At 39.4% G+C, this 18875-nt stretch overlaps 1 long non-coding RNA gene across 1 annotated transcript; it reads left to right on the top strand.

Moving 5' to 3' along the window:
- The first annotated feature begins 10553 nt into the window (after window positions 1-10553).
- LOC140684394 (uncharacterized) lies at window positions 10554-17684 on the top strand. Its single transcript, XR_012056606.1, has 3 exons — window positions 10554-10643; window positions 13812-13927; window positions 17339-17684. It is a non-coding gene; the product is annotated as an uncharacterized lncRNA (long non-coding RNA).
- The last annotated feature ends 1191 nt before the right edge of the window (window positions 17685-18875 follow it).

The following is an 18875-nucleotide window of genomic DNA, read 5'->3' as shown; positions in this document are numbered from 1 at the left end:
TAGTGCCAAGATATTGCTTTGCATGATGTGTATATATCTTTTATATACCTGTGTGTATGTATGTCTTTTATGGCTTTAGTCAAAGAAAATCACACTGCTACTATATTGAAGGATCTGGTTAACATTCAGTCCCCCGCAGTTCCATCTAAATTTTTGGGTCCTTTTGAAGAGCTTTAATTGAAGAATGAGCTGGAACAAGCTGCTCTGCTATATAATAGAGATCAATGTAAGGCTGCAAACAGCACATGTGAAGCTATTTCAGAAATCTCATGAGTTCTAGATCAAGAGAAAAGTCCAGTTAAAAGAAGGTAATAATATTTTTTTTCCTGTATGTTAGTTTATTGCAGTGTTAATGAAAGAAGAGGAATTTAATGTGTTAGTTTTACCAAAGCTCTTACCTGTGCCTCAAAAATTTAGTGGAAAGTGACTGTGCACAAAATGGGGGTTTATGGTTTACAAGCAGTGCCAAGATGTAAATCCTGTCCAACAGTAACAGGGAACGTTTCCCAAAACTGGAATTTCAATTGTCTCAATTGCCTAAGAAATTTCCTGCTGAAGTATTCCTGGCCTCTTTTATTTGGCCTGGTCAGACAGTGTTTTCCCTGGTAGTTCCTGGGACAGAAAGTAGCTGGCTTAGCTAAGAGATCTCTCCCAATTGTTTCAGAAAAAAAGAAAATTTAATAATACAAAAGCAAGAAGATATTTTCAGTGGACATGGGGAGGAGAGAACAAGCCTAGATAATAAATATTTAGTTTAGTTATGGAAATCTTTTATAAAAGTCCTCCATTTAAGTTGTATGCTCTTAGCTCTTCCTGGAATTTGACGGTTTTGTCAGATAGGAAATGCAACTGTTCTCGTATTGGCACTGGTCACAAAGTGCAGGGCTGCAAAGTTTTACTGATCATATCATGGAAAAGACACTAAGATTAAATTAATATATTGCTGTACACACTGAAATATCATTATAACAAGTAGGGAGGGAACATAAATGCTAGGAAGGAAGAAATTAAAAACTGGACTCTCCTAGCTTATAGAGACAAAACAAAGCTTTTCAAGATGTGAGCTTCCAACACAAGGCATCAGCTCAAGCATTTTGGGAACCTCTGAAAAGGGAGAGGGAAAAACACTGAGAATTCTTTGGTCCTTTGTAATATGGATAACCAAATCATAGCCACAGCCCTTTAGGGGTAGGCTTTTTAAGGTCAAAAGACAGGAAATCATGAAAGGTATTTTTTTGAGGTTGTGTCCTCATGTTGCAAAAAACCCAGCATCATTCCTACCTGGTGGAGTGATGTGTGGATGCTTTCAGCAGGACACCGCTGCCATGAGCTGCCTAGTGCAGGAGATGGGAATTCCTTACATAGGTGCTTGTTTAAATTGTTATGAACAAAACAGCCTGGCTGGGACACTTGGCTCGAACTAAGTACTGACATTGAAATGTTAATTAGCTAATTGCTCCTGGGAATCACCTACCTCCCCCACCCTCACTACCATTCTAGGACTGGGATGCAAAATAAACCAGTGGAATCATGGGAGGGGGTTTTGGGACTGGAAAACACCCCTAAAATGAAAGGCTGGGCACAGTGTAGGGGGCTGGATGGGTGTGCTGGTTATGGAAAAGGGAACCACATCTCTAGTCTATGTTTAACCTCTCACCATAACCTGCAGAGGACCAGACTGGACTGGGCTGTGGGAAGCAGGAACAAAGCACACACACTTCCTGGTGTTACCAGGAGAGAAGGAGAGGGACCGCTGCTGCTGGACTTCGGCAGCAGGCTCTGCACATCCCCTCACCCTGCGGCTACCAGAGTGCCAGGAGGAAAGGAGAGAGAACAGTCTGCTGGGACTTCAGATACAGATTTCACACCTCTTCACCTCCAGCTACCAGCGTGTCACGGAGATTCCAGGGACAGACTCTGCACGCCTGCTCACCCTTCGGCTACGGGAGAAGCTACAACAGTGGGGGTGAGCTCCTTGTTGAGCCCCCTGCCGAGCTGACTTTTTAATAAAGAGCTGACTATTAATAAAGGCATAGACCCTGTTCATTTCAGTAATGAGATGCTCTATGTGGTTATCATCCCAGAATCCCCTAGGGTGGTTCCAGAGAGTATATATGCAGCGTTCTCCCAAATGAACATTGAGCCCTCACTGTGCTATGGTTTAGTGAAACTGCTGGTAGAACTTTCCTTGCAAGGAAGAATCAGTGCTGCTTCTGAAGTTGTTTGGATAGGTGCTTTAGAATGTCATTAATAACATTGCTAATGTAAGAATTATCATCTGGGATTTTCAACACAATCCTTTACTCGCTACTGACTCTAAAAGAGCCATCCTTGTGTGTGTGTGTTTTCTTTATTTTACTTAAAACAACAAAAAATAAATGAGCAAATTTTGATTCTGGAACAAATAATGACTGGTTCCTTTTGTGGCTGGTCACTTCAAAGATTCATCAAATAAGCACAGGGTATTGGATGTTCTGCATACTTAGTGAGTTAGCCCAGGTTTTCTTGTCCTGTAAGTTATTTTTCTCCAGCTCCTGCAGTTGCATTTCCACCAGGGAGCAGGGAATGCCTGTTTGAATCTTCATTGTAGTGTATTATTTGAATGCTTGCAGCTCTTTCTTTGTCGTGCAAATTTTCAGTGTGTAAACCATTAAAGACAGCTAATGGTCACTGTGTATGGACCAAGCTGTGCTGTGGTCACAATTTCTGTTTCAGTTGCCCAGCTCACAGACTGTTAGGGACAGAAAAGGTACCATTGAGCAGCTGATATATTCATTTCAAAGGCTGTAACGAATTGCACTTTAGTTCTCTTTGATTACTGGGCAGTGCTGCGTGTCTGGAAGCCATAAACTCTTTGTACAACAAGGTGAGCAAGTCTGCTTCTGGATGTCTAACGTGGACAGACCTGTTGAGGTTTTTCTGCCTACTCAGATCCTGACTTCATCATTTTCTGGTTTTCAGCTTATATATAATAAACTTTTGGAGACACAAATGCTACATTTTTAGCTGGCCCAAAACTGCATACATAGATTTTTAAAAATTCCTTTTCTCTGCTGTTAAGAGATTAAAAAAAAAGAAAAAGCTGTTTCTACCACAGGTCTGTGTACACCTGTTGCTACTTGTCCTTTTGCAGCCCCACAATTGCAGCCAAGAATACAGATCAAGACAAAATCCCATCTACTGTATTTTAAATGAGATTATAGTAAAATCACAGTACTCCTCAGAAGAATACTTTGAGAAGGCAGTGAAGATAGACCACTGAAGCATGATGATATTGAAAAATAAATACACAATCATCAACAGCAAAACCCACAAAAAACCACTCAAATATTTCAGCAAGGGAGGAATAATTTCTCTCTAATTCCAGAGGAAATGGACTGGGTCAGGATTTTTATTCTTAAATAATTATTTTTATTCCATTAATATGCATTTTTATTTTATTTGTTATTTCATCCCTCATGTTTGCAGGGCAAGGGGATGGAGATTACAGGGGAAGAGAAGAGAAGGAAGTGAAATGGATGTTTCCTCTGAGGAAGGATGAAAAATCAACCAACAGCCTCTGCAATTTGGCAGCTGCCTGATCACCATGAGCTGAACTCCAGGTGGGACTGGATGGTAAACGGGTACTTGAAAGAGGCCAAGGAGCTGGAATTTTTTTATTTTATTTTATTTTATTTTATTTTATTTTATTTTATTTTATTATTTTATTTTATTTTATTTTATTTTATTTTATTTTATTTTATTTTATTTTATTTTATTTTATTTTATTTTATTTTATTTTATTTTATTTTATTTTATTTTATTTTATTTTATTTTATTTTATTTTATTTTATTATTTTCCTGCAGGGAAAGAGGTTGTTCTTATTGCAGAGTGATGAAGAAAGAACACAGGTACCTGAGGGAAAGCTGATATGTAGTTAATAGAAAATGGTATTCACTGCAAAAAATAAAAGGCATTTGCCTAGAGAACACCAGCAAAGAGCTGATTATCCGAGAGAAGGGCTGGTGGCAAAGCTGTTAATTCTTGTGGCCTGGAAAAATAACCTTATGGGCTGGATTGTGAAATTTTGCACTGCCTCCCCTGGTCTGGCTGAAAGGACAAACACAGGCAATGTGTGTGTAACTGCCCAATTAATGTGTCTTCTCTTCACATCCAAGGATAATTCTTAGAAGGCAGTGTGAATATGGGAATTTCAGTGCTCATCGGTGTAATTTGTTCAGTAGTACAGCTAATGGCCATAAATATATGTATACAGTCAGAGATATTGAGAGAGGACATGGTTCTCTTCCCTGAGATGTAAAATTCTCTAAAATTATTTGGTTTTGGCTGCTCACCACAGTCCTCATTCTTTTCTACACTCCTACTCTGTCAGCTGCAAGGTTTAAAAAATACTACAGCTTGCCCTTTGTCTGCCCTGCTGGCTGGGTTGCACTGAATACTGAAATAGCCCATCTATGTGCACATACTCTCTTGTTTATTTTCATTTACTAAGGAAAGTAAGTGAGGGATACTTATTTATAGAAGTGGAGTACTGGCAGTAAAGGCTACATTCCTCAAGAAAAGATGTTTTCACTGCATCAGAGCAGTCTTTAGAAACAGAAACCAGTCAGAAAGTGGAAGAGCCAAGCTTGTACTTACTTAGGAACAAGTATGGGTGCAATTTTCATTTGTTGTGCTGGCTCCCACTGTTTCTGCTGCATTTAATGGCTGTGGGCAGTCTCTGCCCCTAGTTCTTCATGAAAGACTTGGCTGTGCCTGGAGGTGAGACTCTGGGGAGCTGTGATGTGTGTGGCAGAAGGGAATGCTGGACAGTGAGGTCTTTTTCAAGCTGATGGGGTTTTTTTTCTGATCTGGTGTTTAGCCTTTTTTCCCCTCGTGACAAAGGAAGAGTTACAGGTAAATTGTAGCAGCAGCCAAACTTGAGAGACTGAAGCATTCTCAGTGTAGAAAGAGCTCTGGAATTTCTTAGAAATGCTTTGTGCATTCAAGTGAGCATGTGCGGGAGGTGAAATTGGAATTACTTTTGCTTTCTATTTGTCTGAAGAAGTATGTGCCGAAAAACTCAGAGGCTGAAGTTAAATAGTTTTTGGAAGAGTTATTTTCGTGAAAAAACCTAGTACCAGCTGTGCTGTTCAACAGTTTAAACGACAGCAAGTTGCAGTCAGTCTTTATAATGCTGGCAGGCATAATTGTGAAAACAATTTTGTTTTCACATCTGTATCTCTAATATTGAAGTTACAAAAGCTACAGAAAATGTGTTTCTCAGTTCCCAGGTTTAGTGTCTATTCAAGACTAAGTAGTCCATTTTTTCCTCCACAGAAAAATTTGCTGGATAGATTGTTACCCTGATGGCCCTTAAATATCTAGGATGCTCCAAAGTGGAAGTACTCAGATAGAAAGCCTTAAAAAGTGGTTTTTATCTGTACTGACATTAGTTTTTTCCTGTGTAAATAGCTCCATGCAGTCACAGCATCATTAAACACTCTGACGGGTGCTGTGTGTGAGATGGCCAGATTAATTTCTTATCAAACAGAATTGATTCAGTGTTAGGAATGGAAACCATCTGATGCATTTTTCAGATCAAAGCTAATTCTCCCTCGACACACATGCACTGGAGTAGCTGTGCCTGTGTGACAGCTAAATTACAGGAGTGCTCTACACACACATTATCTTGTCACAGCACAAGAACATCCTACTGTGCTAAAACACTGCTCTCAGAAGAAATATCATTTTCCCATATTGTGGGGGAAGATGCTAAAAAGACAGCTTCTTTCTTTTACATTGCTTTTATTTTCACCTTATACAGGCATGAGAGGAGCAAAATTCTAAAACAAAAAATTTTGAAAACTTTAATTTGAATTTCTCTGTATTTTTATCCTCTTCATCTTCCGTGTGATGAAATGTGTTGATAGCTGTGCTTAGGATTACACAGAAAATGCAGGAGGAAAACGGTGGTTTCCTTTCAGAGTTTGGATGCTTATTTAAAGAGAATGATTATAAGTTTGAAAAGAGAATGATTTTAAGTTATTTTCTGCCTCATGCTTAGGGAAAATGAATGCTTTTGAAGTAAAATTAGTATGTTTGGGGAAATTTAATGAGTATTTTGCAACAGCTTTGTGGCACAACTTTACAATCCCTAGTAGTTGATACTGTCCAATGTGCGATTTAAGTTAGGTCAATCCAGGCTTTTGGAAATTTCATCTTTACTAAACCAAGGTGCTGGGGACTTACATTGAAATTCTCTCAGTATCTTGTAAGGCAGTTCAATATCTAGGGCCTGGGCTGGTAACAGGGCACTGTTACGATCTGAGCTGAAGCTGGGGCTGTTTGTCAGGGCTTGTTTGGTTTCCAATCCATTGCAAAGAACAAGGACACATGCATTCAGTTCACAATTTAGCCATTGAAAATGAAAATGGTTAAAATAATATTTCTTTTCAACAACTACATGGTCCTACAGGTAAATATGCTCTTCACTAATTGTGTTGGTTTTGCATGCCCTGGATTTTGGTGGTGGTGGGCACAGAGGTGGCTCCTGTGAGAAGCTGCAGGAAGCCTCCACCACATCCCTGGTGGCTCAGAGGATGGACCTGCTGCTGGCCAAGGCTGGGACAAGCAGGGATGGTGGGAACACCTCTGGGATGAGAGATTAAAGGAGAAATCCAAACGAAGGTGGGGGGCAGTTTGAATTCCAGCCAGAGAGGAGGAGGAGGAAGAGAGAATGTGTGAGGGGAAGAACCTGGAGACACCAAGTGCAGTGGGGAAGGAGGGGCAGGAGCTGCTCCAAGTGCCAGAGCTCCTCTGCAGACCCTGGTCATGACCATAGTGAAGCAGCTGTGTCCCTGCAGCCTGTGGGGATCCAGGGGGGGATGCAGAGATCCACCCACAGCCCAGGGGGATCCAGGGGGGATGAAAAGATCCACCCACTGCCTCATCCAACTTGATCTTGAACATTTTCAGTTATGAGGCATTCACAGCTCTCCTGGGCAACCTGTGCCCAGGGTGCCTGACCAGCCTCACAGTAAAGGATTTATTCCTGATGTCTGATACAAACCTACCCTCTGGCAGTTTAAAGCATCACCCCTTGTCCTGCCATCACATGCCCTTGTCAGCAGTCTCCAGTTTTCCTACAGACCCCCTTTGATACTGAAAGCTGCTAAAGGTCTCCTGCAGCCTTCTCTTTTCCAGGTGAGTTTCTTTAAATATTTAGCAGTTTAGCACTCACCTTTCTATTTATTGACTATATATCAATATTTTATACATCTGTCTCTTCAGAGTACTGACTTAGCAGCTTCCTACAGGTTTATTTCAGTTTGTAGCTGAAATATACTAATATTCATTTCAGTTTGTAGGTACTGCTCTTTTGGAGGAGTTCCCTTGTGCTTAAGGTGGGGTTGGCAGTGCCTGGGATTTGCGCTTGCCTTCTCTTGTTGGCATAGCCAGGCAGGCTCTGGATAAATAAAGCTGAGCAAAGAAGAGTGGGCTTTGGAAACAGCTGGAAGAGCCCAATTTTCCCTGTTAGCAGCTTTGCCCAGGAGGTGTTGGTGGCTGTGCACAGAGATGCAGCTTCACCTGAAACCCTTATGTGACTTCCACTGGTGTAACGTGGCTTTGTGGGAGAACTGATTTTTGATGCTGGCTAAAATGACAATACACAAAAGTGTATGGGATGTCAAGTTTCTTTATGTTGTTTATGTAAACTGGGGAATGTTTTCCGGTTTTGTGTATCACGTCTTAAATTACTGTTGTATAAACAATGGAAGAAAAGGAACTTCTATTTCTCTGTTTAACAAAGCCACTGTTTTACATAATTTAATGGCAATGCTTGATTAGGAGCTAGACAGATTTAGACCATCCTCTCTGTCTCAACGCCATTAAAATATTCTGTGAATATCCACCTGTATTAAGGTCATTTGTCCCTCATCTCTCACATTAAAGTTCATTGCCATTGAAAGAATCAGATCCCATTAATGAATATATATATTTTTGTAAGAAAAGCTTGAATATAGGTCTAATACTATTCCAATAATGTGTAAAAGATCATATGAAGAAATGGAAACAGGTAACATAAAAATAAATGTATATTTCTTACTTGCTATTCGAGATGTTTGTATTGTAATATTGCGTCTTGTCTTGTGCATACTCTGAAATATTGATTATCTGGCCTGAAACAGTAAAACTTAGCACTTCAGTTTAGCTAAGAATTTAGAATTACTAATTCATTAAATAGGGCTAGGGTAGTACATTTGCAACAAATGGAGCCTTTTCTTTAATTTACTGTGTTCTTGGACATATGCAATTCAAAAGCACATGCTTTTTACCAACTGCTCATCTTTTGGTGTTGATGTGAGCTAATCACTGGCATTCCATTGTCCTATAAAGGAATGTGTTTCCTTTCTCATAAGGCTGGACAAAAGAATGCTATTAAAAGAAACTGTTGTGTAATAGGATAGTGCAGAGATGTGCTTCCTTATGAATGCAAGAAAAGTGAAACCATTTGGAATATTTTTTAGGGCCTGGCATTTTCACCATTTTCTCCTGAGAAAAGCAGCCTGTCAGTGTTCTGCTGAGTGCATTTAATGGTGCTGCGCTCCCAATCCCCCTTTGTGCCCCATGGTTGGGATGAACAAATCCATGTTTAGCATTTACCATGTGCCCAGCGGTTGTGTGCCTGGGGTCCTGCTGTGAAAGGACAGTTCATGAGCAGCCACAATAAAGAGGCAAGCTTGACTAGCAGGAAAAGCTGTCCTGGCTGTTTGCAGACTAAGACAGTGAGCACCTTTTATTTTGTTTTGTTTTGGTTTTTTGTGGAGGTGGGGCTTGGGGGCTTCTTTTTTGGTTTTGTTTTGTTTGTTTGTTTGTTTTTTCCTTTGGTTTTTTGCCTTGCTCTCCTTCTCAACACGTTATGCTCCATGGATCAGCTCTTCTTGCATTTCTGTTTACAGCCACAGCATTGCTTTAGATTTCACACTGGACCAAATAGAGATTTTTGGGGCCTCACCTTGACATCTAATGAAAGTTCTGCCTTTGTGTCTGGAAATTTAAGGAGCTGGGAGAGGTGAACATTGAAACTAAGAGAGAAAGAATGTGCTGATGATAGAGTACTGTGAGTGGCTTAGTTCCAGTACTGGTGTAAAACCCTAAATGAAAACAAAATATACCCGTGGTGCTATTATCTGGGCCATGAGTTGACTATTGGATCAAGATTAAAGAATGTTCACAGGTTGCTGAGCTGTTAAGTTTGCTACTGCTATTTAAGTAACTTTTCGATTTACTCCCACACAAAGTTATAGTCTAAGGTCTCTGCAAAGCATTTGATGGTGGAATGAGGAAATCATGAATATTCTCATCTGTAAAAGGACTACCCATAAACAAACAAATATTGCAACTGTCAAGTCCTTAATTTTAAGCATTTTGAGTTAGACTCTTGTGGCTCTGAAAGGATCCTGATGAACTATTGGCATTCCTGCACTTTGTCTGCAGGAAAAATCCTGTCCTGGGAAATACTGGCCATGAGCTTCGAGAAGTAACAAACATACATCAATAGTTAAGCCATGCTCAATAATAAATCATGCTCAATTAAAGACACCATGCAAGCTGAAGCTTCAGTTACCTGCATTTCTATCTTAGCACCCTATGAGTCAAGAGAAGCAGTGACAACAGTATGGTGACTTTTAGAAATGTCTCAAGTAGAATGCACAAATGTTAAAATATAGATGGACTTCCTTTATTGCTGCTAACCTATTTTTGTAGTTTCAGTATTTTCATTATTAGTCACTCCTGTCCTGTGATGTAAGCTTCTCCTTGCTAGACTTTTGTGCTGGGGGGGCAAGCACAGAGTTTTCAGTTTGGTGAGCTTGGTGAGGGCTGTTCTCCATGTGATCATGATCAGTACTGCCTGCAGCACAGCAGTGCGTGCTGCCCAATTTCTGCCCAAGTTTGCCAGGGACACATCGAGTGACCTTATAAAGGAGATGATATTTCCTTCCTTCAGCTTGGTTTTCCTCCCATGACATGAGAACAATATTTCTGCCCTGAGAAATGCTCATGAAAGCCACATCTGCATTAGGGATTGAGGCCTGGATCCCCCTCTGGTGCTGTGCAGTGCAGGATGCCTGCTGAGTGCTGTTGACATGCTTGCTTTAAGAGTGAGTTCAAGATGAACTCACTGAGGACAGGACTTTGCACAGAAGAGTTCCCTCCTTGAAGTGAGCAGGCGTGTGCCACGTGCTGAGACAGGGATGTACTGTTTTTTTTTTACCCAGCAGTTACTCAAGCTCTGCATCTAGAGTTACACAGCACAGTAAGACAGGACCAAGGACATAACTAGACATCCAGTGCTTATCAAAAAAATCTTATCTGGCTTCTTAAACATTCTTCCTATATCTGGCTTCTGTTTGTACTCCTTTGGGTGCAACACTGCATGTCTAGTGATAAGAACTACTTGAATTAAAAGAAGAAAGAATTGAACTCTTGGCACAAAATCCCCACAGGACAGTGCATCATAGTTTTTCAGAATGGGTATGCTTTACTGGTTAAGAAATATCTCTCCTGACAGGTATCTGAAAGAGCAAATCTTAAAATCATGATGGAGCTGGACCAGTGTCTGTAATTTCTGCTGCAGGACATTACACAAAATGATATGGTAAGTGCATTAATTGGCTGGAGACAATGCTTCCTGTGCTGAGTTTCTGACAGACTGTGAAGAAACAGCAACCAAATGCAAACTTTGGATGCATCTACATAACAGACTATTGAAGTGCTGACACCTTTTGAACCTGGAAAAAGGCCTGCTGAAACACACTACACTTCAAAAATAATTCTGATTATATCAAAAATATTTCTAAAACTTTAAAGTGACCAAAAGAAATAGGTTGCTTTGAGGAAGAGCTGAAAACAGCATTAGGCCTTTCTCCTTAGTATTTAGATGGGTGATGTAAAAGTCTCTTCTGCAAATGGATATATTCTCTTTTTTTTTCTTTTTTTTGGATTTCCTGTTGGAGAACGTTTGCATTTGAAAGTTTTTTCCTGGGCCTGGCTCTGGAGATTCCTATGAGGAGGTCTGTATGGGGGGGAGGTTTTGTTAGTTATGAATTTGTGCTAGTTTGAGAGCTGTCTGTATGGTCTACACTCTTTCCTGGAATTAACACTTTTCTGTGGTAGAGAAACACAGCTTTTTAGTTGACCTAAACAGTGCAAATTTGAAAGAACTGCATTCTTTTTCCCTTGAAGTCGTAACCGTTTGAAAGTAAGGTTGTGACAAGCTGTAAGCTGAGTGTGGGTAGGGAGTAGTTACTGGAGGGACCCCAGTTAAGAGGCAGGGATTAAACTACAGGTGATGGGAACAACACCCACGTCACAATCTTAATCCAAATTCTTAATGCTGATTTTTGACCCTGGCACCTTGATTACAGTGTGTTTTCCTGTCTGTAAAAATTCCAAGCAGCTGTAAGCCTGGGAACACATTCAAAAAAATTGAGAAGGCCAAATCCAGTTGAAGTGTAGTAGGAACTTCTTCATTGCTCATCTTGGAAGAAATCAAAATAAGGAGAAGGAACTACTGACAGAACAGGATCCTTGTGTTTTGCCGATGTGGGATTACTTTTAATGTAGGCTAACAAATGCCAGCTGTGTGTAATGCCTTAGCAGCTGCTTTAAAGGACAGACAAAATCAGGCAAAATCTGAAATTCCAAGTTCAGCTGGGGTTTGCTAAACTGGAAAAAAAGAGAGATCTGATGAAATTTTTAAAAAGTAAGCATAGTGATTACTTACAAAGTAGACTTTAAGATAAAGATATCTAAATTGCTTTGAAGTTTGTCAATTGAATACATGTTAGGGGAAGGCTGTCTTTTATTTATTTCAGGTTGAGGCTGATTTGCTTCCCGGTTTGCTTGGAAGTATTTATGATCAAGTTAACTGATTTCCCTACTAGCCTGAGCTATGAAGTGCTGCTGTTCTCCTCATTAGTATAAATGCAGCATCAGATAATTCAGCTGACATGGCAGATAGTTAAAAGGGAAATTGCAGAAGACTGCAGTGTGAGGGGATGCAAAGGCAGAGCCTGTCCCATACTGAGAGCAAAAGGCTGCACAGCACATTTGCTGGCTGTGCTGAGGAGCCAGAGCTGCTGTTTATGCTGTGCCAGCCTAGCAAGCTTCTTATACATGGTTTGTTCACATGCCAGGAGCCGCTGCAAATTTATGTTTTTATTTATTGGTCATATCATTGCTAATTATTTAGTTGGATTAGGAATGAACTGTTGTGTATAACAAGGTATTCATATTATAAGTGCAAATCTCCAGTAAAACAGCCAACAGCATCTTAAAATGTACATACCTGAAGTCCAATTCACCAGGGTTAATATTTGTCAAGTACTCCACTGAGACTTATCTTCTTTTCTGCCTAGCATAGCAACCTGCCCTTTTAAAAGCTATCACAGATGTTGGCACTGGGCTACTTTTCTGTGGCTTTCTAAATTTCTTGCTGACCAGCTTCCAGGTGCAGTCAGTGCTGCAGGTTTTGTGGAAACTAGATGAGGATACTGTAATATAAGAGAACAATGATTCAAAAGTAAGGACGGGAGTGAGTCTGGAAAATGTTGTTAGGTCAAATGTAATTCTTTCTTTGTCCTTCTGTGCCAGATATTTGAGTCTGGAGTGTCTTATAAGAGCTAAGAGTTAGCTGAAGAAGATGACAATAATTGACATGAAATTAAATTTTTTTCTCTTTGACCCAACTGCTTTTGTGAAATTTTGTACTGGTTATTATTTGACAGCAGCTTTTTCTTTAGAGAGGATAAGCTCCCCCAGCCAGACAAAGCAAAGAGCCTCAAACTTCCCCCAAGTTCAGGCTAAAATCACTGAGCCAGAAATGAGCTCACTTGTAGTTTTTGTGCCCGAGCCCTGGAAGAGAAGAAGGATGTACAGAGACGTGTGCCACTGAGAAGATGAGAGCTGACATTCAAACAGTTTGGTGTTCCAGCCCTTCTGAAGCTCACAGAAAATGCAGGCTGATTCGTATTTCCCAGACAGATAATTAGTTTTATTATAAGAACAGGATCGTTCTAGTAAAGAAATATAATCTGGGAAACAGCTGTATTTGCTTAACTGAAGAAATAACTGTGGCTGTTCTCTTCCTTTTCTTTAGGTGCGGGGCCAGCTGTTCATGTCTGACCTCTTGAAGTGCTGCATTAAATGTGTTGTCACTCCTTTGCTTTTATTCCATCCGTTGTTTACAAACATTCAAGTGGGAATGATTTCCCACTGGAATTGACTAAAAAATACTCTTGCTTTCTATTGAAAAGAGCTACCCTTAATTTATTTGTAATTCAGTGCTTTGGCATTCACTGTTTTTATTTCATTTAAGAATGTGTATCAAGAACTATTTAACCATCAAGAGCATGTATGAATGCTATTCTGCTTTTGTAAATAAAAGGCTAGGAATTATCACTGAAAGAAGTCTTTCAAGGTTTCAGGCTTCCAGACTGGTCTCAAGAGAGAGTTGTGTTGGTTTGATTTTGTGTTTGTATGTTTAATGTAGTTGCACCTTATGTATTTCAACCACTTTGCTAAAAATTTAGAAAACTAATTCTTACCAATCAGCTTTAAGCTTGGTACTATTATTTAAACACTGGCATTGATAGTGGTGTCCAGCCACTAAACAGGACCAGCAATTGTAAATTATTCAGTTTAGTGAATGGAAAAAAGAAGTGCATGTTTCAGAAAGTGGTGATTTCTCACAATTTGTTCATTATTCCACAAGGGAAAGTCACTAATTCTTTTTTGTTCTGTTTGGTTTTGCCCATCTCTGTAGGTGGCAGAGGAGACCCAAGAGTAAGAGTCCAATTTTATTGCTTTGCTGAAGAGATGTGTGAGAAGAGGCTTAACTATACACGTGGTACAGAATGACACGTCTCTGGAATGCAGGAGGTAAAAGCTTCTGTGTTGGGATTTTACAACTGATTTACTCTTTCTGTCTTAAATATAATTGACAGCTGTTGGCAATTTTGGCCTTAGGAAACACCAGGTAGCATATTGCCATGCAAAACATTCAGGAGCAGTGCTGATCTACCTGTAGGTTTGTATTATTGCTATTTGCATTATATCTTTGGGTATTGTGCTAGATTTGGGGAACATTTTAGAGTAAATATGGTGTTTGTAGAGATAACAATGGTTAAGTTCATGAGGTAAAATACTAATACCTCAAAAATTTTCACTTTTGCTTTGTGGGGGTTTAGGATCACGTATAGAAAATTTGCATCTTTGCAAATGACATGAATTCCTAGTTCTGAGTCAGCAGTTACCAAAACCCAGCAAGCATTTTTTCTTGCACAAGATCCCAGCATCACATTTAATTGTAGGTGTGCTGGTGACTGGGAAGCCAGAACACTGCTCAGATTTAAACTGAGAATTGAGAGGACACAAAATGGTGATGGTGGTCAAAGCTGTGTCCAAGAGGAAATGAGGAATATCACAACATCATGTCAGCCTCAGAGCATGAATTGAGTTGCTCCTTAGCTGCTACAGGAACAGGTCTGGAGAGCTAACACAAAAGCATTCTGAATATCAGATTTTGACACATACACACAGATCGTAGAGTCTGCGCTCTAGTACAGATCACTGTAGTGTTTTTCCCTTCCTTGAGGGAAAGGAAAGGCTGCTGCTTTTACCAGCTCATGCTGTGGTTTGCTGGTGTCATTTAGGGCTCATTAACAGTGGAACCAAGCCTTGACAGTGTTTGCCAGATTTGGACTGGGCTCCAGGCCTCTGGACAGTGCAAAACTGGAGATGGCACTTCCTTTCCGACGTGAAAAAGTTTGTGTCAGACACGGTGAAGTGGCTTAGCTGCCTTAAATAAATATGGAGAAGAAACCTCTGTTCTCAAGTGATCTGTTCCTAGCAAAACATTTCTTATCAAAACTCATTGTTAGCTGTTTCTTCGCTTTCCCATGGTAAAGTGGCTTTCTCATTGGAAATAATGGTGCAGATTGGCACAAGACAAATAGTCTCCGTGTTTTAGGTTGTTCTTACTGGGCAGAAACTGGACTCAGGTGTGAGCTGTGGGAAGGTGCCCAGTGTTTTTGTCAGCTTGGTGGGCAATTTTTGTTGTAATATAAATGCTGGTGTCATTATTTTATTGATATTACCAATATTACCAGCATTTATACTACAATATTTAAAATTAATAAATGTCAATTAGTTTGAACTGCTCATTATCTACATACATGTTTTGGGTATTACAAAGCCTTCCAGCAGCTGGCACTTTTGGGTACTGCAAAAAGGTCCAACATACATTTATTACATGAATACATATATAGCATAACACTTAATAAAATTCTGCTGTTTTCTTTTTTCTCAGCTGCTCTTTTAACTTGAAGTAATGAGAGATTAGAAAATTTTAGGCTGCTTTTCTCTGTTCTGTTATTTTTTCCTCAAACATGTGTATGACTTTTATTAAGCCAAAAATAGTATTTTGCATTTTGTTTAAGGAAAATCTGATTTTATGCAGTTTACTAAGGGCATAGGAACAGAATTGAAATGTAAATTATCACACAACCCCGAGAAATATGATGAGGAGTTTAATGGCATTTATATTACAATAAACCTGAATAATATAAATAGATTTGCAAATTAGCAAAACATTCCACACGTATCTATGATGCATTCAGGGCCAAGTGCATAGATCTGTAAGCCTTCAATTTTTATTCTTTTTTAATCTGTTAATGATAAATAAGGCAAATTTGGAGGTGGTCCACTTTGTTTTCAGGGAAGTTATCTGGGATAAAATGGATTGTGGGTGGACCTGCCAAGTGCTATACGCAGAAAAGAGCAACTTTTAAAATTAATAAATGTCACTTAGTTTAAACTGCCAATGCTCTACATACCTGTTTTGGGTATTACAAGTTTGTTATGTTTTAGTCAGATGTTGAAACTACTTGTGGCTAAGCCACAAGCACAGCACAGCAGACCACAGTCTTTTTATTTTTCTTGTTATGTTTTTAAAAGCAGAGCATCCACCAACATATCAATGTTTGAAACAGATCTGCACAGAAAACAATACCTTTCAGATTTTTTGTTCTTCATAAATAATCCCCGTTGAAAACTTTAACAATGGCTGAAAGGCCCATAAAAAGGGGCACTTACAGGCAAATATCCACAATACACTGATCTAGAGGAGGAACCTGTGCTCTTTTATTCTGGACATATATACAGTTGATGACATTGTGTGTTGAAATATTGCCAGGAAAGCCTAAACCATTCTTGAGATTACAGAAAAAAAAAATCAAGTTTTCTTCTCAAACTATACATGAAATTATTAAAAAAAAAAAAAAAAATCCAAACTCCATCTACTTAATTCTGAGGCTGAAACAGTTTCTTGATATTTCACAGTTACGATCTTCATTTTGTGCCATGCACACCTCCAGGGCCCTTCAGGCACAGGGGTGTATTTCTGTGTGGATGTCTGTGGATAAATGAGGAAGGCCTGGCTCCTTCAAAGAGGTGAAAACAATACAAAGGGAGCAGGATTGCTTGGGAAGATGCAGGTGCAGGTGCAGACCTGTGAGAAATGAGTTGAAAATAGAAAGCAAAAAGATTTGGCTAAGTGACAGAAAACATCTGAAAGTTTTTTAAGTGTGAAATTTGGAGAACATGGGAACTGATAAAAACTGGAAAACTCTTAGTTCCAGATATTTGGGCTTCAACAGGACTAAAGATTAGAAAATAGTTTTCAGGAAATAATTCAGCTGTGGAGGAGAAGGAGAGATTTTGATGATGGAATTGACTTGCTGTGTTTCCAGCACCTTGCACTCTTCTCTGGGCTTTGTTGGGTTCAGGCACAGTGACCAAAGTCTGCAGACCAAGCTCATTCTCTTCCTTCCCCTTGCTCTTTTGGTAATTCTTGCTTTTGGGCTGTAAATGGTTCAGGAGCATTCCAAAACTCCAAAGAACTCTCTTGCTGCTACTGCAATCGGTGCACGGTGGGTTTGATGGGGAATGCCAGATTTATTTAGCAGCATTAGCCTTTCTATATTACTGTTGTGTATAGAGGGAGGGTGGATTTTGCAGGCATCATTCTTCGTGGCAGACATCTGCCATCCCATAAATGGTTCCACTGAAACCATGGAAGTTATTCACAGAAGAGAATCAGCATGCATGTTACATGTTTATACTATCAAAACACAATTTAAAATGTGACGTTATGTGTTCATGAACAAAATCTGGGACAATCGTGATTTCAATGAAAAAGTCTTTAGCTGAGATTGATTTGAATTAAAACTTGCATCTGTATCCAACTTGTTTATTAAAAGAGATCTGGTTTTTTTCTCATTTCTATACCAGGTGGATTTACAGTGAATTCTCCACCCTGCCTCTGCACATTGCACATAACAGAAAAATATGAGCTCCCTCTTGTGATCCAAAAAACCTTCTCTTTTCCCCAACTGAACCAAAAGGACCCTGAACAAAGCAGTGAAAATATTTCAAGTTTCTTGGGTAATTCATGGACTTCATTAAAGGATAAATCTGTGATGTAACAGTATTATTGAGACATTTAAAAGCTTGGCAGAGTAACATAAAATAAAAAAAATAAGATAGGGCTACGGGGTCATTCTAACAAGAAAGTAAAAGCTTCTTTAAATACATCATGTTTAAAGTGCTGAATAATAAAGCCAGATATGCAAGTTAAGAGTTTTTAGTCTAATAGAACACATTTTTTAGCTATCAGAAATAATAAGCATGTTCTCGTTAAGATGTAAAGAATAATTTTACAGTTTCTGTGATGACAGACGTTACAAGGTAAAATACTCATTACAGACACTTAAAGACTGAAAATTCTTAGAAAACTGTGTGGAAAAAGAATCTTCTCACAAAAAAAAAAAAATCATGAAGCAACAACTCCATCAGTACTATTTTACTGTTTTGCACCCCAAGAGTCTGCTTATAACTGCTCCTTGTGTAGTGCAGTGGTTTTGGTTTTTTATCAAGATTACTTGTGTTCTTGCTGATGAATCAGCTAGGAAACAGTTTAAAGCCACTGAAATTGTGGCTTCTTCTGTGTGTAATTAATGGTCTTTTTAAGGGTGTTAATTTCATATGGTCCTTGCTGTAAGTTTCCAAAACAGTAGATTTACTTGATTCCAAATGACATACAAAGATACAGACTCCTGTCTCAATTAGTTACATTGTTATCTTATCTGTGGTTTTAATTTTTTAATAACTAAATTGTTTATTTTTAGAAAAATCTTTGTCAGATGGAGACTAGTGATAAGGTAGATTCTGTTCTGACTGCTGCAGTGATTGTGCACGCCTAATGGGTGCTGGAATGACATCTTAAATGGTTTATTTTGGATGGACCTTTTGATATTTCAGATTACAGAGAGAAATACAGAGCATCAACCTTTGCATCACATGATCAGGTGCTGCCCAGGATCTCTCCTGGAGGAGTTGAGACAGCAGTCTTGTTGCCATCTGTGTGATAGCTTTAGTTGATCTGGGAAGCACTCCAGGAAAAACCAAGGCCAGGAGGTATTCCCTGGAAGGAATCATTCCGTGCAGACAAGGTGAGGTACACCCCCTCTCCGCTGAATGAGAGATGGATTGGAATTGTGCAGGGATCTTTCCCCAAATGGCATTTCTCTGACAGAATACAAAGCTTCACGAGAGGTCTGAGAGAGAGCTGAGGGACAATCTCAGTGGAAGCAGGGAACTGGAAGGCTTTATTTAGAAAGTGTAGCTTATGCCCTTTTATAATGAGATTGGAAGCAGGCTGCTATGATAGCTTTGTTCTAGACTAGGTCTGCTGGCACATGAGCATGGATTTGGTTGTATGCAGAGAAAACCCTAGCTGTACTTTCAAATGTTATCTGCTGAGGTTCTT

Source organism: Taeniopygia guttata, chromosome 5 (assembly GCF_048771995.1).
Source record: "Taeniopygia guttata chromosome 5, bTaeGut7.mat, whole genome shotgun sequence".
In the NCBI taxonomy this organism is placed as follows: Eukaryota; Metazoa; Chordata; class Aves; order Passeriformes; family Estrildidae; genus Taeniopygia; species Taeniopygia guttata.
Note: the sequence above shows the minus strand (reverse complement) of the source record. Positions and strands in the feature narration are given on the sequence as shown.